Below are 24,926 nucleotides of genomic sequence, written 5' to 3'. Positions count from 1 at the left end.
TTTATTTCTCTCTCTCTCTCTCTCTTTCTTTTCCACCCCTTTTCTCCCACTCTGTCTCTTTCACTCTCTGTGTTTCTCTTTTTCTCTTCCTTTTTGCTCTTTGTCTCTTTCTCTCTCTGTGTCTTTGAACCTCTTTTGCTCTAACTTCCTTTTTTCCTATTCTCTCTTTTCTCTTTCTATCTTCATACCCTTCACGCTTTCTTTTCTCTTTTCTCTCCTTCTGTCTTTCGATTTCTCTTTGGATTTCTTTCTTCCTCTCCCTTTCTTTTCCCCCTCTCTCACGACTTTTTATCTTTTTCTCACGCTCTCTCCCTCTCTCTCTTTTTCTTTCTTTGTCCCACCCTCTCTCCTTTTCCCTCCCTCTTTCTCTTATTTCTTTATCTCTTTTCTTTCTCTTTAATCTACTCGTCCGGCCCCCGACAGAATGTTTGTTCCATCGTGTGCCCCCCGAGTTAAAATGAGTTTGACACCCCTGGCTTAATGCTACCTCTCTTAAGATTTGCAGGATGCAGGAAACGTGGCAAGGTGCTTAAAAATGATCAACAAAGTAACAAACAAATGGTCAAAACAACCATAAAACTATCTGAACCAGAGAACAAAAAACAAACCTCATAAATAAGCATGAAACTGGATCTTGAAAAATGGATGATGACCTAACAACTGGATCTGTCCAAAGCGTCCCTATGAAGGCTTAGAGTGTTTAGGGACATGTGAGTGGTGATTGGACACACCTGTCCCAATTACAACCCCATTAGGCGCCCCCCAGTGGAAAGGCAAGAACATAATCTCTCCCTCAAGGGCCGGATACCAGATGGCCCAAAAGAAGAGAAAAGATTACTAGGGCTGCAGAAACAGGACGGCTAAAGTATCGTGCAGAAACAGGAAGCAGAAGAGGCTGGGGGCTCTCCTCGCAGCCGAGGCAGGGAGGCGGGCCGGCTGGGGACTCTCCCCGCAGCTGGGGCGGGGAGCCGAAGTAGTCGGGGACTCTTCCTGCTGGGTCCTTTCATGGTCAGGTCATTAACTGATGCAGCAGCTAACTGAATGAGCAGTCCTGTGCTTTTGCCGCAGTAACGACACTTGAGCTACTAATTTTCAGTAGCCGCTAATGCTAATACTGTACTGTTCTGTGCATACAGCGACAGCAACACTATGCTAGCATTAGCAGCATGAGCAGTCCATTGCTTTTGCATTGCATTTATCGAATGAGACAACTCAAAAAGTCTGTACTTTCTACTGTGCTAGCAGGAAGCAGGAAACGTGGCAAGGTGCTCAAAAATGATGCTAATTCATCACAAAAGACTCAACAAACAAATGGTTAAAACAACCGTAAAACTATCTGAACCAGAGAACAAACCTCACAAACAGTGTTCCCTCTAAGCAATTGCGCACTGCTCGCACATTCTCAGCGCACAAGAAAATCTAGCCAGCGCACAAAAATCAGGGCTCAAAATGACTAATTAAGAAGCGAATTAAGTCAAAGTTACAGTGCATGAAGGTAAAAATACACAGGTTCCCCCGACGTTGTGTCCTAAATGCGGTATTTTAAAGTCGAGTCGAAGTAGAACGAAGTTGAGTAAAGTTAGTAGAGTTTTTCGAGAACCGGCTTCTTCGGCTCGGCTCACTAAAAGGAACCGGCTCTTTCGGGTCCTAAACGGCTCTTCAGGTTGTTTTTGCTTCTTTAATCCCAACATGGCCAAATATTATGTAAAATGATGCACAAAATAACTTAAAGGAAGGGGGGAATAGAACAAAAAGGAAAAAAATTCCAAAATAAAAAAGTAGTGAAAAGCTGAGGAAAAAAAGAAACAAAAGGAAGAGAAAAAAAGAAGGAAAAATTTAGAAAAAAAGCCAGAAAAAAAGAAATGTAGGAAAAAAGTAAATAGAGAACAAAAAGAGAAAAGTAACAAAAAAGTAGAAAAAAACACCGAAAAAGGAAGAAAAAGTTTGTGCTGCATTCAAATAATTTCCAATTATACCAAGTCAATCTTGTTGCCAACATTGTACTTCCACTAAAAAATGTGATTAACCACCCGGAGCTACCCGGAGCAACCCGGCTTCAGCGTCGCTATACAGAGACACGAAAGCCTACTGGAATCGGAGAGGAGACGAACTCGCTAACACGAGGTGGTGTATCCCTGGACACAAAGAAAAAGATTTCCATCTGCCGCAGGGATGTCGAACCTTTGGACTGGCGTGTGACGTCATCCGCTCCGCTACAAGCACCCCTAGGGCATCATGTTCATCTGTTAATAAACAACGGGGTAGACTGCTGGAAGTGTGAATTTCCCTATGGGGATGAATAAAGTATCCATCTATCTATCTATCTATCTATCTTACAACCGACTAAATAAGCCCCCAAAAATGTTAATATTATGCGACAAATATATATCAGGAAATAAAAAGAAACGGATATCTTGTGAAAGAAGGCCGTACAACCTTTGCAATAGTACATGAGTCAATTCATTCAAAAAAAATAATAATTTTGCATTGCCGGAAACTCAGCAAAATGTAACTTGATGTCAAGTTTTGGACATGTTTGATAATGATTTAGTTGCCACACTTGGGATTATGGTTGCTCACTGTTGTTTCAAGCGTTGCTCACCGACTTTGTGTGAACGCTCAGACCCCTGGAAAATTCCAGGGAACATTGCTCACAAATAAGCATGTAACTGGAAAAGGTAGTAGCGATCTTGAAACAACAACCTCTCCATCTCTAACCTCGCCTTTGCAGTGCCATAACTAAGAAAAATATAATAAAAATCACTCTATGCCTTCAGGGTCAAAAAGCACTCAATTATGCAGAAAGCGCTGCACCTGTCTGACCCGGCGTGCTCACCTGTGGCCCCTGGCGACCCCGCAGGGGCCACGGTGAATCCGGCGGCTAATTGCTAATCCGCGTTCGCTCCGGAAGCTCGCTTAATGACCAGATGATAAGAGTGATGGGAAAAAAAAAAAGGAAAAAGATGTGGAGATGAGGCTTTTCACTGGCTGGATTAGCATACGAGCGCTATGCTAATTTTCTTTTGCCGGGAGAGGAAAAAAAAAAGTGCTAAAATAGGTCAGAAAATTGAGCGTGGCCCATGATTACCATTCGTGGAATTTTTGTAAAGAACTACAGGAATCCCTGTTTTTTCCTGATGGTTACGTTCCAAAAAGATCCTGTGATAGTCAAAACCTGCAAAGTATAATCCTTAGTTTATTCAATAAAAGGGACAGTGTGTAATTCTTATTGCCTCCTAATGGTAAAAAAACTTTCATTCAGTAAAAAAAAAATGAATACAGTACCGTAATTTCCGGACTATAGAGCGCACCTGATTATAAGCCGCACCCGCCACTTTTAGAGTGATTAGACACTTTTTTACTTATACAAGCCGCACCCATGTATAGGCCGCGGGCGCCTGCTGTAAAATTTGGACTCAGTCGCAAGTTTAACCCAGGCCAGGCTGTAAGCTCCACAATTATAACTTCTTTTTTTTGGTTTGAACAAATTTATTGACACTAATAACAGCAAACAAATAATGTGAGGTTTGAACAACCCTTCTCGACAATCTTAACAGCAATCAAGCATATTCACAATTTTAACTTCATGGATGGTAGACAAATCCAGAACTACAGTTGACATCACAAATGAGAAATGATATCCGTAATTAATTAAATTAAATTAAATTAATTAATTATGATGCAGACTTGTACAGTCGGGGTCCCGTTGAAAGTAATCCAAGGAAACAGAATGTATATTTCCAAAGTTAAGGGTGGAAAATATATATATCCACTATTGTCCGCTGCGACAACAGACAGATCTACCGGTAACTCAGCTTTACCACATTTCCCATCAGCCCGCGTTTGCTCCGCCCCTTATTTTTGATTCGTGAGAACTCACCCAGCAACCACCCCGAAGAAGAAATCCGTCTTCTACTTCCTAGTTTGTGTGTAAACACACTATACCGTATCTCTAGCACGCTCAGAACTTTGACGTTTTTGTAGTTTAATATCTCATGCATCCATTTGATATGGTTGGTGTAAAGTGTAAAGAACAGGCGAGCCGTTTCTTTTGAGACGAAAGTGCAATAAGAAAGCTTGATACGGTTGAGAAATTAGTTGTATCGCTTTTTTTCCGCCCTTTTTCTACCACGGAGTAGGACCTCTTGAAGCTCATCTTCCAAAAGTAAGTTAAACTTATTTTTATAGAGCATATTATTTTATGAAATGTTTATTTTCTAGTACAAAACAATACGGGTTACTTATACAAGCCTTAAACATACAAAATATAGCACTGAAGCAACTTACGAACAAATTCAACTTACGAACAATCGTTCGTCAGTATGTGGTTTATTTATGAACATTGACTGAACTTTAATGTACTTACAGGGCAGTTGCAGCTGATTTAATCTGGGTTTGGTTGCACCTTGGAACGGATTAATCCCGTTTTAATTCATTTCAATAGGAAAGTGTGTTTCGGTTTACAACGTAACTGCTGAAACCAATACATTTGTAAGTAGAGGTACCCCTGTATACATTGGTGTTCTCCAGACAAAGAAAATCACTCGTCGAGTTTAGTACGTAAATAATAAGCGACAGCGGCGCAATCGATGAATAACAAGCTTCTTATTGTGTAATGAATTGCTCATTATGAATGTGAGCGCTACAGGACGCCGTCTGAATAATGGCAAGCAGCAGATAAGTACTTTTTGACACACTGCGACTGAAATAGACGTTAGCGCAGCTGCCGATTCCTCCCCCTATCCTCCGTACACTCCTTCATACATTTTTAATGGAATCTATTACTTCTGGATTAGCCGATAAGAGCCGGCCCTGCTTAAATTCTATAATAGTTTGCATAATTGCTATTAGCGTGCCCCGGAAGAGACGCCGAGTTCTGGTTTTGTTTCTGTGGAGGAAAATTTTCAAGGCACATTCAGATCTCGTTTGCCCGCGTCCCTGCATCCTAGACGCATCATTTTTGCTGGGGACGCATTGGGTCAAATCAACGTGCGTCCCCGGGACGCAACTTTTTTGACACCAAATTGTCATTATTACTCGATTATTATTATTTTTTTAAAACAAAGATTTACCGCTCTCCAAACTTTTCGTCAGGCAAATCCGCCATTGTTGTTTTGGTCTCGCGCCGATCTCGGCAAACGAGATCTCGCTGCTTCGAGATGACGTCATTGTTTTGGCGGTTGTCGAGTGAAAGAGAAGTATGCCTCCGTAAAAACAGTTGGTATTAGGTGCAAATCAACAAAAAATTGGTCATTTCTTCAGTGTCGGTAATAAGTCGAAACATAATACAGAAAGTGGTAACAACGGCAATAATTCCGGCACGAAAAAACGGCGGAGAAATTCTTCAGAAGACCGCGAAGGCAAGGAAAACAAGTGTTTTGAAGCGAACGATTCGACGAAAGATAATAAACAAAAGAATACTCCTAGCAAGAAAAGGACTTTTCTGCCAAAATGGATTCAATTATATTCCTGGTTACGCTATGAGGAGGATGATAATGGAGGCTACATGTTCTGTGATGCGTGCACCCAGCGTGACAAAAAAACTGGATTGCATAAATCATTTCGCAATACGAACTTTCAGAAAAGCACATTGGATCGGCAAAACGACAATGAAAAACACAAAACTAAAGTTTAGTCTGGGTTGCTAATGGCAAAATTCAAGCACTTTTTACGGACTATGAAAACCAATTTTCCAATTTCTCCAGCAGCATTAAAACACAAATCAACTATGAATCATGTATTTTGCGCACCCGCCAATATATCTGTGATTTACGTCTGCGATTTTTAATCTCGCGTTAAGATCTTGAATGAATCGCGAATGATGCTTCATAAGACAATTCAGTACAAACTAATACCAGCCGCAGTTCATCACGGTTGAAGAACGAATGCGATGGCAAAGTGAAGCCACCAGTAAGCAGTGTCTGTGTCATTTTTAAGCAGACGTGGCAACAATGTGAAGCATTTACAAGGGCTTCACCCAAAATTCATGCACTTTTCAAGTCTTGAAAACACGACATTAAAATTCATCCTGGAAGGGGGATGACCTCATGTACGGTCACTTCTCAAGCTTTCTTCACTTTCTTCATGTTGAGGTTTTTGAGTTTTTCCTTGCACTCATGTAGGTTTTAGATCAGGGATTGTGTCATAACAGTCTGTAGTTTGCAATTAGTGGTCTGTGCATCCCTTTGAGACTCCTCGTGATTAAGGGCTATACAAATAGACATGACTCAACTTGACTTGAGGTTTTTGAGATTTTCCTTGCCCTCGTGTAGGTTTTAGATCGGGAGATGGTGTAATAATAGTCTGTAGTTTGCAATAATCTGTGGTCTGTGCAGTCATCTGAAACTCCTTGTGATTAAAGGGCCAAACAAATAAACATGACTTGACTTGAGGTTTTTGAGATGTTCCTTGCCCTCATGTATGTTTTAGATCGGGGGATGGTGTCATAATAGCCCGTAGTTTGCAATAGTCTGTGCAGCCCTTCGAGACTCTTTGTGATTAAGGGCCATGCAAATAAACATGACTTGACTTGAGGTTTTTGAGATGTTCCTTGCCCTCATGTATGTTTTAGATCGGGGGATGGTGTCATAATAGCCCGTAGTTTGCAATAGTCTGTGCAGCCCTTCGAGACTCTTTGTGATTAAGGGCCATGCAAATAAACATGACTTGACTTTAAAACAAACCAAGCAAAGAAAAGCACTTTTACTTTAAACTTAGGGCGTTATTAACTCAGGAGGTAGAGTGCTCATCTTGGGATCAAGAAGTCGCAGGTTCAATTCCAGGCTCCATTAAATGTCGAAGTGTCCTTGGGGAAGACACTGAATCCCTAATGCCCTAATCCAGGGGTGTCAAACTCATTTTAACTCGGGGGCCACATGATAGAACAAACATTCTGTCGGAGGCCAGACGAGTAGATTAAAGAGAAAGAAAAAGAGAGATAAAGAAATAAGAGAAAGAGGGAGGGAAAAGGAGAGAGGGTTGGACAAAGAAAGAGAGAGAGGGAGAGAGCGTGAGATAAATTGTGAGATAGGGGGAAAAGAAAGGGAGAGGAAGAAAGAAATCCAAAGAGAAATAGAAAGACAGAAGGAGAGAAAAGAGAAAAGAAAGCGCAAAGGGTATGAAGAGAGAAAGAGAAAAGAGAGAAAAGGAAAAAATGAAGTTAGAGCAAAAGAGGTTAAAAGACACAGAGAGTGAAAGAGACAAAGAGCAACAAAGGAAGAGAAAAAGAGAGACACAGAGAGTGAAAGAGACAGAGACAGAGAGGGAGAGAAAAAAGGGGTGGAAGAGAGAGAGAGAGAGAGAGAGAAATACAAGTACTGTACATTGTCTTTGTTCGAGGCACCTAGCTTTGGCAACATCAAGTTGATATATTTCAACCTGCAGCTTGTTTTTCTCTTGCGCTTCTCCGAGTGTTGTCTCGCGGGCCAGATTCAATCCCTTAGCGGGCCTGATCTGGCCCGCGGGCCGCCTGTTTGACACCTGTGCCCTAATCTCTAACGTAATGCAGACCACTTACCATATTACCATTTAACTCAAAAATCGCCTCCAAATTGCAATATTGGTCTGAAAAATTGCAAATCTACCTTACTAAATAATCCCTTTAACATTGGATGAAAATAAAAGGAAATAATTTAATCCATGCATTTTTTTTATTGCATTTTTTCAATTAAACAAAACGTTCATTTATCCAACGCAGCAATAACTTTTTCTCCCCACTCGATCTGTCAACTTTCGAAAAAGCCGTTGCTTTTTTTTGCCACAATGACACTCGCGTCAAATTATCAGCCCCCTCAGAAACAAACGTAGCAATTGCGATTTTTTTTCCCCCCTTGTTTATCTCGTTCCCGAGCAACTCAAGGTAAAAGCGGCGCACAGCGAGCGGTCTTATCTTATCCCGGTCCCGGAGCGCTTCGCCTCTGAAGGACGACGGCGAAGCGCTCCAACCTTTGCAGGAAAGCCTTGACTTGAAAAAAAAAAAAACACGCCAACAGATGGTGAAACTGTTTAACAGGCGAGATAAGATGTCAACGTTTGATTGCGCTCTTCAAAGCGCAGCGTGATAAGGTAACCGAAAATAAAGTTTGAGCTGGAAACTTTATTAATTTCGGTAGAAATGATCGTTTTTTTTATGGAGGACTATGTGTCATGTCCTGCACGGTTGTCATAGCGCCCAGCTGGCCCCGCCCCTTGACACCGGCTGACCTGCATTTCCTGATTACTCCTATATGTGCTTTTTGGAACTGCCCTTTGCCAGATCGTTGTTTACCCTTGTTGAAAACTTGTTGATACCCGTTTATTCTTGTTTTGCTCGTTGGACTTTGTTGCACTCCGGTGTAACATTCTGAGAGATTCCTGCAAGTTCTGTTTGATTCTGAGAAATGCCTGGATTGTAATTTTGCCTGCATTTGAGCCTGCTTTGTTTTGTTTTTGGTCCGTTTGTGTGTTGGACAACTTTTCTTTCTCAATTAAAGTGACGGATCGTCTACGCAAATGAGTTCCTACTTCCTGCTTCCCGACCCGTTTCAAGACAGTCCCGTTCCGTTTCATGACACTATGTGCTTGTATCTCATCTCATTAGCTACACCGCTTGTCCTCAGTAGGGTCGCGGGGGTGCTGGAGCCCATCCCAGCAATCATCGGGCAGTGGGCAGGGGACACCCTGAACTGGTTGCCAGCCAATCTCAGGGCACACGGGGACAGACAACTCACTCGCTCATTCACACCTAGGGACAATTTGGACCGGCCAATTCACCTGAAATGCATGTTTTTGGAATGTGGGAGGAAACTGGAGTGCCCGGAGGAAACCCACGCAAGCACGGGGTGAACATACAAACTCCGCACAGGAAGTCTGGAGCTGGATTTGAACCCAACATTTTCTTCATCTCTGTATTCCACCAGTAACGTTTTTTTGTCTTTACATGTAAATTTGAACAAGTGAATAGTTGGACATTGTTTGATCTCGTCTTGTAAATTGTTCCAAAGTTTTACTCCGCACACAGACACACATATACTTTTCCTGGTGGTTCTCACCTTTGGGATTATGAATCTACTACAGCCCCTTGTGTTATAATTTCCTTCTTTCCGAATGAATAATTTATGGATGTTTTCTGGCACTATGTTTTTGTTGACCTTAAATAGCAGTTGTGCACTGAAAAATTCTACTAAATCATCCAATTTTAATCATTTGGACTGCAGGAACAAAATATGAGTATGATCTCGATATCCTACCCTGTGTGTATAGTTCTAATTGCAAGTTTTTGGAGGATAAAAAAGGGGCTGTAGCGAACTTTTGTAATTGTTGCCCCAGACTTCTGCACAATACGTTAAGTATGGCAGAACTAGAGAACAATATAATAAATACAAGTATAGTTTAAAATGAGTTTGGCTTTATAATGGTTGAAATGCTTTTAGGGACTTTAGTTTGTATGTGTCTGATGTGTGTTTTCCAGCTTCATTTATTGTCTATTATGACCCCTAAAAACGTAATTTCTGATACAATGTCTATTGCAACACCATTAATTTTTACTTCTAAATCTTGATTTGCCTTGCGATTACCAAAGAATATTACTTTGGTTTCATTTAAATTTAAAGATAATTTCTTTATATCCATCCATACTTTTACTGCTATGTTTCTTAATACCTGCTGCGCTGCTCTCTAATTCATCAGGGTTTGTACGGCTTCTCATTGCCAAATTCAAGGATTTTTCAAGCACTTTCAAGGTCAATTTTTCCAGTACCTTTAAAGGAAGAAATCCAACACTGATCATAAAAACGTTTTTTTTTGCATGGGTTTGTTGACTAAATAATGGCGCTATCTTGCTGCTAGCCCATACTTTGTGCTATTTTGCGCTGTTCCTATCTATGATCTTTTTGTGTCAATGGGCTGCTATAAACTGACGTGAATTCTGCCATTTTGCTTTAACAAAGCACGTGCAGCTTGGCCATGTCACACTTGTTTAAAATAAAGTCTCTTTCCTGCTGCTAGCACATACATTGTGATAATTAGAATTGTTCCTATCTATGATTTACTATCGTTTTGTGTCAATAGGCTGCCATAAACTGACATGAATTCTGCCATTTTGCTTTAACAATTCACATGCAGCTTGGCCACGTCACACTTGTTTAAAATAAAGTCTCTATCTTGCTGCTAGCACATACATTGTGATAATTAGAGCTGTTCCTATCTATGATCTACAATCGTTTTGTGTCAATGGGCTGCTATAAACTGACATGAATTCTGCCATTTTGATTCAACAATGCACGTGCAGCTTGGCCACGTCACACTTGTTTAAAATAAAGTCTCTATCTTGCTGCTAGCACATACATTGTGATGATTAGAATTGTTCCTATCTATGATCTACTATCGTTTTGTGTCAATAGGCTGCCATAAACTGACATGAATTCTGCCATTTTGCTTCAACAATTCACATGCAGCTTGGCCACGTCACACTTGTTTAAAATAAAGTCACTATCTTGCTACTAGCACATACATAGTGATAATTAGAGCTGTTCCTATCTATGATCTACAATCGTTTTGTGTCAATGGGCTGCTAAAAACTGACATGAATTCTGCCATTTTGATTCAACAATGCACGTGCAGCTTGGCCACGTCACACTTGTTTAAAATAAAGTCTCTATCTTGCTGCTAGCACATACATTGTGATGATTAGAATTGTTCCTATCTATGATCTACTATCGTTTTGTGTCAATAGGCTGCCATAAACTGACATGAATTCTGCCATTTTGCTTCAACAATTCACATGCAGCTTGGCCACGTCACACTTGTTTAAAATAAAGTCACTATCTTGCTGCTAGCACAAACATTGTGATAATTAGAGCTGTTCCTATCTATGATCTACAATCGTTTTGAGTCAATAGGCTGCCATAAACTGACATGAATTCGGCCATTTTGCTTCAACAATCCACACGCAGCTTCAATACGTCACACTTGTTTACAAACACGGAGAGGGCTCCAAAGGAGATGGTTGAGTTCAATACGGAAGACAAAAACATCCATTAAATATGGTTGGTGTAAAGTGTAAAGGAAAGACGGACTGTTTCATTTGAAATGATAGTGGAATAAGAAAGCTTGATGCGGTTGATAAAATGGTTGGATCTCTTTTTTTCAGCCACTTTTTCCCATGGAACTCTTGAAGCGCATCTTCCAAAAGTAAGTTAGACTTTATTCATCTTTATAGAGCATATTATTTTAGGAAATGTTTATTTTTGAGTACAAAACCATACAGGTTACTTATATAAACCTTAAACATACAAAACATAGCACTGAAGCAACTTACGAACAAATTCAATTTACAAACGATCGTCCGGAACCTATCTCGCTTGTAAGTAGGGCAGCGTCTGTAATAACAAACGTGTCTTCATCTGCCTGGGACAGCCTCCAGTTTAGCGCTTCTCTGCAAAAGGTCAACGATTCCCTGGAATCATTAAAACCCTAACAAGCCCCGTGTATGTAATGCTCCCAGTGGGCGATGACCTTATGATAACCTCGTTCCAAAAATGGGGGGAAATTGGGTCACCCTACGTCCCGCCCTCCTCCCGATACCCGTGAAATAGGGACGCCTTGTAATTTGACAGCCCGGATTATTAATTTGAAGTAATGGCGGGGGCACAGGCACACAAGCCAAAACAAAGATTAGGCCGACTCTAAATAAGCCTGGCAGGGGCGCCCCCCCCACCGCCGATGACCCTCTGGGGGCATCTTAACCTCCCACCCTTCACCCGTTAGGCCGCCCCGGGAAAGGAAAGACTAATTAGACACATTTCAAAAGATGGCAGCCGAACTCTAATTGTACATGGCAGCTAAAAGGTGATCACACGGGGACGCTATGCTAGTAGACCTGAAACACAGGCGGCATGGTTAAAGGCATGTAGTCTTGGTAGTGAGGTTCAATACTTTTTCTGAGGCAACACAAACTTTCAAAAAACATTTAAATCCCCCCAAAAATATGTTCTTAAAAATGTCATGGCAATACATCTATCCTTTCATTTCAAATTTCAAATTCTAGACCACAAAACGACCACTAAAGAGCATCAAAGACCGGTATCAACCACGTCACGATCACTGAAGGTGTAAAATGAACCTGGGGTCCGTATGGATACCGATATAAGTTTAGAGTTAAAGCTTTAACTGTGAGTTAAAGCTTTAACTGTGAGTAACTGTGAGTTAAAGTTTTGACTGATAACTCTGCTTAATGGACTGATAATAAAGAAACATAAAAAACATTGAATCAAGGCCTTTTCAGTTACTTTTTCATTAGTGCTATCAAAGTTTAAGACTAAAGCTTTGACACCTGTCAGGACCAGAACAGAAGCAGGACCCACTCGCATAACGTTACTCACAGTTTTATTAGGAAGAAGTGTTAGGATTGCATACACCGTCCGGTGGTCGCTGGTCGTGGGGAGCAGGGTGCTCAGACGCGGAAGTGTTATTTCCGTGGCGAGCGATGACGATGTCGGGAACGGACAAAAACGGGTCAGTTGAAGAGCAAAAACGTGACCGGGATCGGAAACAAGTCGAAAGCCAGGAGAGGAGAGTAGACGTGGTCGAGATCAAAAACAGATCGTTACTCGGGACGGGAGAACAGACGTGGTCGAGATAAAAACGGGTCGTAATTCGGGATGGGAGAGCAGACGTGGTCAAGATCAAACAGATCGTAGCGGGAGACAAACAGGAGCAAAAACACGGGTTAGTCGAAAAAGGGCTTGCCGTGTTAAAACAGAGATTCGCAGACGGACCGACAAAAGGGGACTGACAGGACAGAGTTTAAATACTGACAGGGACCCAATCTGTCAACAAGCTGCAGCTGGCGCCACATGGACGGGGCCAATTGGGCGCCATGGCAATCGTGATACACGGGCGGGGCCAATTGGGCGCCATGTCAACCGGGACAACTCCAAGTTAAAGAACAGTTGAAGCTAAAGCCTTTGATTAATGCTTTAACTACTTATTTAAACATTGACAGCACGAATCAAAAAGCAACTGAACAACGTAAATAAAGAGCCGCCTTCAAAATTGTAAGCGCTGACTCTGAGTTAAAACTTTAATTGCTAACTTCAACTTTCGACAGCACTGACTAACTCCGAGTCAAAGCTGTCAGCTTTTTATTTACGTTTTCAGTTACTTTTTATTAGCGCAGTCAAAGTTTAAGGTTAAAGCTTTACATGTGAGTTAAAGCTTTAACTGATAACTCTGTTAACTCGTCTTAAAAAGGGATTGTCTCAAGGCAGCTATTTAAAAACACTTTTAGTTACTTTTTCATCAACTCACAGTTAAAGCTTTAACCTAAAACGTTGTCAGCACTAATCAAAAAGTAAATGAAAATGTATATAACCAGCTCCATCAAGTCAAGTTTTTTTTTTCTAATATCAATTAAACATAGGATGTCCTGTTTTTCAATAAACAAGCTTTAACTCTTGTGTTAAAGCAGCTTTATCACATGAGTTAAAGCTTTAAAGTTTAAATTTAACTTGAGTTGAAGCTGCTTTAACATTGGAGTTAAAGCTTTAAAGCTTCACTCGAGTTGAGGCAGGTTTAAGCTTTATCTCAGAGTTAAAGCTTGAACCTCAAACAGTTAATCATAAATGAACTGAACATGTAAAAAAATATCTGCCTTCAGTCAATGTTCTGTTTTACAAGAACAAGCTTTAACTCTTGAGTTAAAGCAGTTTCAACATCTGAGTTAAAGCTTTAAATGCTTATTTAACAGCATTATAATTTGAGTTAAAGCAGCCTTGATAAAAAAGTTTCTTAAGCTCTTGTGTTCAAACAGTGTTTCTCAATTATTTCTCTCATGCCCCCACCTCAACCATTTCCCGCCCACCCCCAAGTGAGAGTGCCACTGCCCCCTACTGTAGTGGAGCTGCAATTGCACTTTATTATACGCCAGTAAAGAAAAAAAAAAACTTTCCGAAAGTCAAACGCGCCCCTCTTGACAAAGCCTCGCGCCCTCAAAGCTATTTGAGAACCACTGATGAGTTAAAGCTTTAAAGCCGCTTTAAACAGGTTCAGGCTTTAGCTTGAACTTTAAAGTTTAACAATGCAAATAAAAAAAGGAACTAATAATGTAAAAAAATGGCTGCCTCCAGTCAATGTTGTTTTACAACAAACAAGCTTTAACTCTTGTGTTAAAGCAGTTCCAAAATCGGAGTTAAAGCTTTAAACGCTTACATTTGACAGCCTTAATACTTGAGTTAAAGCGTAACGCTTGAGTTAAAGCAACTTTAATACAAACGTTTTTTGACTCTTGTGTTTAAGCAGTGATTCTCAATTATTTTCTCTAGTGCCGCCACCTGTAGGAAAAAGAAACCCCCAGATGATAGTGCCCCTAGTGTAGTGAAGGTGCAATTGCACTTTATTCGAGGACAGTATAAAAAAAAACTTTACCATGGTCAAACGCGCCTCCTTTGACAGGGTCTTACGCTTCCCCCGCTGTTTGGTTAAGGCTTTAGTCAAGTCAAGTAAAATCATGTTTATTTGTGATGCCCTTAAAAAGGCTGCACAGACCACAAATTATTGCAAACCACAGACTATTATGACACCATCCCCTGATCTAAAGCCTACATGAGGGCAAGGAAAAAATCAAAAACCTCAAGTTAATTCATGTTTATTTGTGACACCCTTAATCACAAGGAGTCTCAAAGGGCTTCACAGACCACAGACTATCGTTACACCATCCCCTGATCTAAAGCCTACATGAGGGCAAGGAAAAACTCAAAAACCTCAAGTCAAGCCATGTTAATTTGTGACACCCTTAATCACAAGGAGTCTCAAAGGGGTGCACAGACCAAGGACTATTGCAAGCCACAGACTCTGATTCCACCATCCCTTGATCTAAAACCTACATGAGGGCAAGGAAAACGAGGAGTCTCAAATCGCTGCACAGACCACAGAATATCGCAAACTACGGGCTATTATGACACTATCCCCTGATCTAAAACCTACATGAGGGAAAGGGAAAACTCAAAAACCTCAAGTCAACTCATGTTTATTTGTGTAACTCCTAATCACAAGGAGTCTCAAAGGGCTACACAAACCACAGATTATTGCAAATGTTTATTTATACAGGGAGTGCAGAATTATTAGGCAAATTAGTATTTTCATCACATCATCCTCTTTATGCATGTTGTCTTACTCCAAGCTGTATAGGCTCGAAAGCCTACTACCAATTAAGCATATCAGGTGATGTGCATCTCTGTAATGAGAAGGGGTGTGGTCTAATGACATCAACACCCTATATCAGGTGTGCATAATTATTAGGCAACTTCCTTTCCTTTGGCAAAATGGGTCAGAAGAGGGACTTGACAAGCTCTGAAAAGTCAAAAATAGTGAGATATCTTGCAGAGGGATGCAGCACTCTTAAAATTGCCAAGCTTCTGAAGCGTGATCATCGAACAATCAAGCGTTACATTCAAAATAGTCAACAGGGTCGCAAGAAGCGTGTAGAAAAACCAAGGCGCAAAATAACTGCCCGTGAACTGAGAAAAGTCAAGCGTACAGCTGCCAAGATGACACTTGCCACCAGTTTTGCCATATTTCAGAGCTGCAACATCACTGGAGTGCCCAAAACCACAAGGTGTGCAATACTCAGAGACATGGCCAAGGTAAGAAAGGCTGAAAAACGACCACCACTGAACAAGACACACAAGCTGAAACGTCAAGACTGGGCCAAGAAAAATCTCAAGACGGATTTTTCTAAGGTTTTATGGACTGATGAAATGAGAGTGAGTCTTGATGGGCCAGATGGATGGGCCCGTGGCTGGATCGGTAAAGGGCAGAGAGCTCCAGTCCGCCTCAGACGCCAGCAAGGTGGAGGTGGGGTACTGGTATGGGCTGGTATCATCAAAGATGAGCTTGTGGGGCCTTTTCGGGTTGAGGATGGACTCAAGCTCAACTCCCAGTCCTACTGCCAGTTTCTGGAAGACACCTTCTTCAAGCAGTCGTACAGGAAGAAGTCCGCATCCTTCAAGAAAAACATGATTTTCATGCAGGACAACGCTCCATCACACGCATCCAAGTACTCCACAGCGTGGCTGGCAAGAAAGGGTCTAAAAGAAGAAAAACTAATGACATGGCCTCCTTGTTCACCTGATCTGAACCCCATAGAGAACCTGTGGTCCCTCATCAAATGTGAGATTTACAAGGAGGGAAAACAGTACACCTCTTTGAACAGTGTCTGGGAGGCTGTGGTTGCTGCTGCACGCAATGTTGATCGTGAACAGATCAAAGCACTGACAGAATCCATGGATGGCAGGCTTTTGAGTGTCCTTGCAAAGAAAGGTGGCTATATTGGTCACTGATTTGTTTTTGTTTTGTTTTTGAATGTCAGAAATGTATATTTGTGAATGTTGAGCTGTTATATTGGTTTCCCTGATGAAAATGAATAATTGAAATGGGTATACATTTGTTTTTTGTTAAGTTGCCTAATAATTATGCACAGTAATAGTCACCTGCACACACAGATATCCTCCTAAAATAGCTAAAACTAAAAAAGCCCCACTCCAACTTCCAAAATATTCAGCTTTGATATTAATGAGACTTTTGGGTTCATTAAGAACATGGTTGTTGTTCAATAATAAAATTAATCCTCAAAAATACAACTTGCCTAATAATTCTGCACTCCCTGTATACCTCTTAGTCATAATCCGTCACAAAGGACTGCACATGTTACAATTACACCATCCCCTGATCTAAAACCTACATGAGGGCAAGGAAAAACTGAAAAACCTCAAGTCAAGTCATGTTTATTTGTGATGCCCTTAATCACAAGGAGTCTCAAAGGGCTGAACATACCACCAAATATTGCAAACTATGGGCTATTATGACACTATCCTCTGATCTAAAACCTATATGAGGGCAAGGAAAAACTCAACCACAATAGTAACAACAAACACAATAGTCCAGGAATTCGTTCACCCACCACAGTAATACTTGATCCCGCTACCATCATAGTTTAGCTTGAACCCTAAAAGTTTAACAATGCTAAAAAAAGAAACTAATAGTGTAAACAAATCCTTTCCTTGAGTCAACCCTTAAAAAAAATCAGCCATATTATGTTGAATGAATGAATGGTCTGCATATAAGACCTCCCAAAGCGCTTTACAATGTGCTTCACGCTTACCCAGTCACACACACACTCACACACCGGTAGCAGCGTCAGCCATACAAGGCAACTACCTGCTGATCGGGGGCATTAGGAATTTTTTTCCCACATTCCTTGTTCACTTCTCCATATGTTTGAAAATTTTCTTGTCTTGTAGTAAAGAAACAAAGAATCGGAGCTAACTGTAGTTGTAAAACTAGCCTCTCGTTGATATGTTGATTTCTTGGCAATATTTTCATTTAATTTGTGTTGCTAAGGTAAACACGCCAACGGTATGACAATCCTTAGTAGAAGTAGAAGTTTTCAAATCAGATTTTAAATTGAATCTGCTCTCTCCTCGCCTCTGTGCATCCACCCGCTACTCCACTGTGTCAGCTGAAGTCATGTCATACTAAAGGTAAATACAATTTCTATTTTCTTTGACATGTGTTTTCCATTCTAATGTTACTTAATTGAATCCAAGTATGTTACGTATAAATTGTTCTCACTATGCACTGTTTTGTTAATATGTGTTTACTATTTTAGTATTTTTACCCAGGATACCAGGGGTTTGGAACAAGTCAAGTAATTATCATAGGTTCCTCTACAGCAGTTCTGTTATTCAGTGAATTCGCTTCTATTTATCTCCCCCTGCTTTCAAGGCCCCCCCCCTCCCAAGAAACTCAGAAGGCCTTTGTGTCGTCTGGAAAACGAGCCCTTCCAAACTCTTAATTGCTTCTACAAAAACAATCGAAAATCTTTGTTCCACACATCCTGTGCATTTCTTTATGCGAGGTGGCAAACCCTTGTAATCCCACTAAATTGCACTTTTCCTCCGACAGACCACCTCTGCCGGTAATAAACAGGATAGGATTTCACACCTTGCCAGTGATCATCTAAAAAAAAAAAAAGACCCCCACTCCTCTATTTTTCCCCTTTGGGCCGAGTTTCCAGTCTGTGCAGCGAGCGAGGTGCGAGCGCGCCACCTCCGGCCTGCACACAATGGACACGGAAAGGCGCTTTGAGTGGAATTGGGGGGCTCCTGGCACTGAATGGGGGGGGCCGTGATAAAAACACTTCAAAGCGCTTCCCGGATCGGCGGAGATGTGGCCGAAACATGAGGCGCCTTTCAATGGGCCACAATGGCGGTCTCCGTCGGCCTGTGGTGCCGACAGGCGAGAGGAGAGGTGAGCAAACTTTAAAGAAAAGGGGTCAACGTTTGATTATTTAACAGATGGGACGGCTCACATTTGAAGCTTAGAAATAGAATATAGATTGAAACTGTGATTATGGTTTCATTTATCACTGCTTTTGTAATTGATCATTTATACATATCAAACTACCTGATAGATTCTAAGAATTCCCCGTTTGATTATCTTACAGATGGGATGGCTCACCCTTGAAGCTTAGAATATAGAGTGAAACAGTGATTATGGTTTTATTTATCACTGCTTTTGTAATTGATCATTTATACATATCAAACTACCTAATAGATTTGAAGGATTCACTGTTTGATTATCTTACAGATGGGACGGCTCACCCTTGAAGCTTAGAAATAGAATATAGAGTGAAACTGTGATTATGGTTTCATTTATCACTGCTTTTGTAATTGATCCTTTATACATATCGAACTACCTGATAGATTTGAAGGATTCACCGTTTGATTCTCTTACAGATGGGACAGCTCACATTTGAAGCTTAGAAATAGAATATAGATTGAAACTGTGATTATGGTTTCATTTATCACTGCTTTTGTAATTGATCCTTTATGCATATTAAACTACCTAATAGCAGTGTCTAAAATAACGTCTGCCCGGACGCCTGGGGCGTGCATCTTTTACGTCGGGTGTACAACTTACAAAATGTCGGGTGGCTGACAACTTCTTCAAGAAAAAAAAACAAAAAAACGAACAAAAAAAACAAAAACAAATCAAATCAAATCAAATCAAACGTTTGCTTTATTCCAATTTCGAAATCTTCGTTCCGTTTGGAAATTCAGAATTTCAGTTAGTTTAGCAATTTGCATACTCGGCAGCTGATCACAAGACTGCACCGAATAACTTCGTGCTTCCGGACTTTCCCGAGCGTTATAAGGTCGTGCATTTGCATATCATTTTCCAAAGTAGACGCACAGAGAACGCAAGGAAAATGGATAAGTGGTTAGGAATCAAGCCAAAACCTCAGCCCCAGAAGAAGGATTCAAAAGAAGCTAACCAAATTTATAACGCTTTAAAATGTAAAAGTATATTAAAAGCATGGTGGAAAGAGGAGTTCACGTGGCTTGTAGCAGGGGACGGAAAGCAAACATTGCATGAATGAAGATGAGTAAATACAGGTACATACTGATGGCAGATGGAAAACAGCCATGTCATATACATGCAATGAATGTTATAAGTAGATGTATAATAAACTTCATTTTAAAGTGTTGTTCTGTTATATATTCTGATGATCAAGCCTTTATACTTTGCAACAATGGGTCTTTTTGCGATGAGTCGTCTTATTGTGTTTCAAGTTGTGAAAAATGGGGCAGGCAACTTTATGGCTGGGCAGGCAACTTTTTAGAGTTGTCTGCCCTGGTGTCCGCTAACTTTTTCTCATGAGTTTCAGACACTGCTGATAGATTATAAGAATTCACCGTTTGATTATCTTAAAGATGGGACAGCTCACCCTTGAAGCTTAGAATATACAGTGTAACTGTGATTATGGTTTCATTTATCACTTTTTTTTTGTAGTTAATCATTAATACAAATCAAACTACCTGATCAATTCTAAGAATTCACCGTTTGATTATTTTACAGATGGGACAGCTCACCCTTGAACCTTAGAATATAGAGTAAAACTGTGATTATAGTTTTATGTATCACTGCTTTTATACATATCAAACTACCTAATAGATTTGAAGGATTCACCATTTGATTATCTAACAGATGGGACGGCTCACCTTTGAAGCTGAGGAAAAAAATATAGAGTGAAACTGTTATTATGGTTTCATTTATCACTGCTTCTTTGTAGTTAATCATTAATACATATCAAACTACCAGATAGATTAAGGATACACTGTTGTATTATTTAACAGATGGGACGGCTCACCTTTGAAGCTGAGAAATAGAATATAGATTGAAACAGTTTTGCAGTTTCATTTATCACTGATTTTTTTTGTGAGTGATCATTTATACATGTCAAACTACCTGAAAGATTCTAAGAATTCACCGTTTGATTATCTTACAGATGGGACAGCTCACCCTTGAAGCTTAAGAATAGAATATAGAGTGAAACTCTTCTTATGGTTTCATTCATCACTACTTTCTGTAATTGATAATTTATACATATCAAACTACCTAATAGATTTGAAGGATTCACCGTTTGATAACAGATGGGACGGCTCACCTTTGAAACTGAGGAAAAAAATATAGAGTGAAACTGTTAATATGGTTTCATTTCTCACTGTTTTTTGTAGTTAATCATTAATACATATCAAACTACCAGATAGATTTTAAGGATGCACTGTTGTATTATTCAACAGATGAGACGGCTCACCTTTGAAGCTGAGAAATAGAATAAAGTGAAACGGTTCTTATAGTTTCATTCATCACTGATTTTTTGTAATTGATCATTAACACATATCAAACTACCTGATACATTTGCCAATAAACACATGTATTGGTGTGTTACGCACACACATGTGGAACGCCCCACCCTAATTTTTCATTTAAAAAAAAACGTAATAAAGATTCTTGCACATTTTCTCATGCAACAGGACGTGAGCACTAAGCATTATACCACCAGTGATATACGTGACATGGGCAAAGGCATTAGATTTTATCTCATCATCTATACACTATTTATTTTTTTTCGGTACCAGAGACGAAAGTTAATGTTGTGGTGCATTTCCGCATGTTGAAATGCCAATAAATTATATTCTATTCTAAGCATTGTAAGTGACAAACATTGTTGAATATATGCAGCCATGATTAAAATAATTTATTAGCAACATAAACTATGAACACAATACCGACATAACACAAAGGATTTATTTTAGGTCCTCCAAAGTCCGATTCATCATCAGATACACTGAAGGGATGTTTCCCTCATCGTGTGTTTTTGCATTTATTTATATATTCAGGATGATTTTGTTTTTTCTCAATTTTTAAAAATTGGTCTCTGGTACCATGGGTAAATAGTGTAATGATAAGATAAAATCAAATGCCTTTTATATGCCATCTTTATCACTGGTAATCCAGTGGTCAGGATTTTGCAGTCAGGTTCAATTCCCGTTGATACTAATGCTTTGTGGTTGTGTTCAGTCAAGTCAAGTTTATTCGTATCACCCTTAATCACAAGAAGAATCCAAATTTTGTACAGACTACTGACTATTATGACATCATCCCCTGATCTAAAACCTATATGAGGGCAAGGAAAAACTCAAAACCTCACGTCAAGCCATTTTTATTTGTAATTCCCTTAATCACAAAGAGTCTCAAAGGGCTCCACAGACTACAGATTATTATGACACCGTCCCCTGATCTAAAACCTACATGAGGGTAAGGGAAAACTCAAAAACCTCAAGTCAAGTCATGTTTATTTGTAATTCCCTTAACCACAAAGAGTCTCAAAGGGCTGCACAGACTACAGACTATTATTAGTGTTGTCTATACAAATACATTCTGATTTGATTTTCCCCCGATCATTTTTGATACTTTTGATAGCAAGTCATTCTAATGAAGCTTTTTTCATAAATATGTGGCTTCAAACACAAAAAGAAACAAATGCACTACTACCATAATTATATTTTATTTCCATTCCCGTTGTTCTTTATTTTGTTCATTATTTTATCTTAACCATCGTGTGTGTCTATGTATCAGGTGTTTCTGGTTGCTAGGTAGAGAAAAAAGAAGGGATTTTATTGTCTTATTGGACACTTAATGTTTTTATAGAGCACTTAAGGTGGCACATCATTGCCTGAAAAACATAGATAAATAAATGTCTAGATAGATAGATAGATGTCTAGGTGTCTAGATGTCTAGATAGATAGATAGATACTTTATTCATCCCCGTCAGGAAATTCACACTTCCAGCAGTATCCTTGTGTTGAAAATAAAACAATAATTAGTAAAAGGAATATAATACATAAATACCCAATGTAACGTGTTGATATAGAGTATACATAGATATCATTGAACCAATTTTAACTGCACGTAGTATTACACTAAGTCTTCATCATCTGATACTCGGTGGACCGATTCGTAAGAACAGAGCGGACCGTGAGTGAGCTCGTGCGCCATACTTGTCACACCACCCCCAAGAGCCACTGCGAGGCGAGATGCGAATCCTCCCTTGTCGAAATCTAATTTACGATCGTTAAATCCGACAACCCTCATAAATAAGACATAAATCCCACTCCAGGATTTTTATATTGTTCCATTTTACTTATGCGTGCATGTTTAAATGTTTAATATTGATAAAATGATATTTCTTACAGAGTTTTCTCTTCTCATGCGGCTTGTTTATCTTCTCGGCGGCTGGCTGCTGGGAAGTCCCAGTGTATTCCTTTACGCAGATTCCCCGATGCCATTGAACTCCTCAACGTATTCAACCACGACGACTTTATTCCTTTATTTCTCCCACTTTCTTCTTATCATTACAGCTCCGTCGCTCCGCGTAAAAAGCGCCGGTGTCGTCGCGGTGTTTCACCCCCGTTCGGAGAGACGTCTCTGAGGGGAAATGATGAGCCCAGTTCCGCTCTCTGGCCAAACCGGCTCCGTCCCCCGCGGAGCCAATCAATCAACGTAGCCTGCGCGGATATTCCCACGCTTCGGCCAATCAGCGGACAGCAGAGGAGGGACTTGCTTGGTGACGTCAGTGCTGTCAAAACGGAGCACGTTGTCGTTTCCCGGAAAGGCTTAAAGGCGAAGGGACCCGGAAATGAGAGGAAATTAAACAAAAATCAAAAGTTTAGAAGCCTTTTTAAATAATATTTATCCTTCACTCAAATTGGTAGTACGTATATATTAATATACCGTGATTTCCGCAATATAAGGTGCACCCCCTAAAAATAGTCTTTTGTGATATATTTTTCATATATAAGGTAAACAGAGCTATCCATCCATTATCTGCACCGCTTATCCTCAGTAGGGTCGCGGGGGGTGCAGGAGCCCATCCCAGCTGTCCTCGGACAGTGGGCAGGGGACACCCTGAACCGGTTGCCAGCCAGTCGCAGGGCACACAGGGACAGACAACCATCCACTCACTCATTCACACCTAGGGACAATTTGAACCGGACAATTAACCTGAACTGCATGTTTTTGGAATGTGGGAGGAAACCGGAGTGCCCGGAGGAAACCCACGCAAGCACAGGGAGTACATGCAAACTCCACACAGGAGTTTCGATCTCATGACCTCAGAACTGTGCCGCACACTCGCTAACCACTGCGGCGCCGTGCTGCCGCAAACAGAGCTAGTGTTGCATAGAAAAATACATACATACATTTATATTAATTTACTTCATAAACGTGAATAAACATCATTTGGTTTCATCACTAAAATGAAGCAACAAAGAATTAGCATTGTAACCACAAGAGGGCACTTGAAGATCACTCTACATGTTTCTCAAAAGCAGAACAGTTACCGAATGGACTATTGTTCAAGAAAACAGATCAAACCCAATGCAAGTATACTTAGAAATTTTCATTCAAGTAATCACTATATGTTTCATACTCACGGACATTTATTGTCCAAACTAAAACAAAAAGGGTACTTGCAATGAGTGTTTGAAAGTTGGCGCCTGAGCTGTCGCCGATGTTCTGCACTTTTGTTTCTGTTTAGCAACAAACAATATACATGGTAAAGACAATAGGACATTTGAACACAACTCAATATGTTTCTCAAAGGCAGAACAGTTTCCATATGATTACAGACGTTCTCCTACTTACAACCATTCGACTTATGAAAAACGATAGATACGAAAAAAAAAATTCCGGGATATCGAAAAATATCCGGACATTGCTGTGAGTTACATTTTGTATTGTGCGCACCTTTTTCCGAGTAGAGGACAGTACTGTAGTGCTTCTTTTCGCCACACCGGTGTGGCGCTGTGAGAGCTCACCCAGAATTCACCCCGAAGAAAAAATCCGCCTTCTACTTCCTAGTTTGTGTGTCAACACACTGCACTTTATCTCTAGCGCGCTAAGAACTTAGACATTTTTATTGATAATATCTCGTGCATCAATTCAATATGGTTGGTGTAAAATGTAAAAAAGAGGTGAGCCGTTTCATTTGAAATGAAAGTGGAATAAGAAAGCTTGATGCGGTTGAGAAAATGGTCGGAACACTTTTTACCACAGAGGCAGGAGTCGCTTAATTCTTGAAACTCATCTTCCAAAAGTGAGTTAAACTCTTTATAGAGCATATTATGCTATGAAATGTTTATTTTTTTAGTACAAAACAATACAGGTTACGTATACAAGCCTTAAATATACAAAATATAGCACTGAAGCAACTTACCAACAATTTCAAATTACAGTCAGGACCAGAACAGAAACAGGACCCAATTGCGTTACGTTTTCCCACAAGTTTTATTAAAGGAAAGAGGAAGGGCTGCACCCACGATCCGGTGTTCTCTAGGTGTGGGGAAGCAAGTCGCTCTTGTACCTGGATTGTGATCCGAACACGGAAGTAGATCTTCCGTAGTGAGCGATGGTGGTGTCAGGGACGGAAAAACGGGTCGACAGCTGGGAGAGGAGAGCAAAAACGTGGTCGGGGTCAGAAACGGGTCATAAGCCGGGACGGGAGAGCAGACGTGGTCAGGATCAAAAACGGGTTGTAAGTCGGG

General features: G+C 40.4%; 1 protein-coding gene across 3 annotated transcripts in view; it reads right to left on the bottom strand.

Annotated features, from left to right (window-relative positions):
• LOC148350125 (protein FAM222A-like) overlaps positions 1-22,826 on the bottom strand; it is a 52,825-nt gene extending 29,999 nt beyond the window's left edge. For 2 of the 3 annotated variants that reach the window (XM_088319884.1, XM_088319885.1), the window contains exon 1: positions 22,576-22,826. The gene's annotated coding sequence lies outside the window, so the exon portion shown is untranslated. Of the gene's footprint in view, positions 1-487; positions 603-22,575 lie in introns of those variants that run through there. The other variant, XM_088319886.1, reaches the window with a different exon arrangement.
• Positions 22,827-24,926: the final 2,100 nt, after the last annotated feature.

Source organism: Urocampus carinirostris, chromosome 16 (genome assembly GCF_059441175.1).
Source record: "Urocampus carinirostris isolate Australia breed hairy pipefish chromosome 16, RoL_Ucar_1.0, whole genome shotgun sequence".
NCBI lineage: Eukaryota > Metazoa > Chordata > Actinopteri > Syngnathiformes > Syngnathidae > Urocampus > Urocampus carinirostris.
This window is presented reverse-complemented; position numbering and strand designations above follow the sequence as displayed.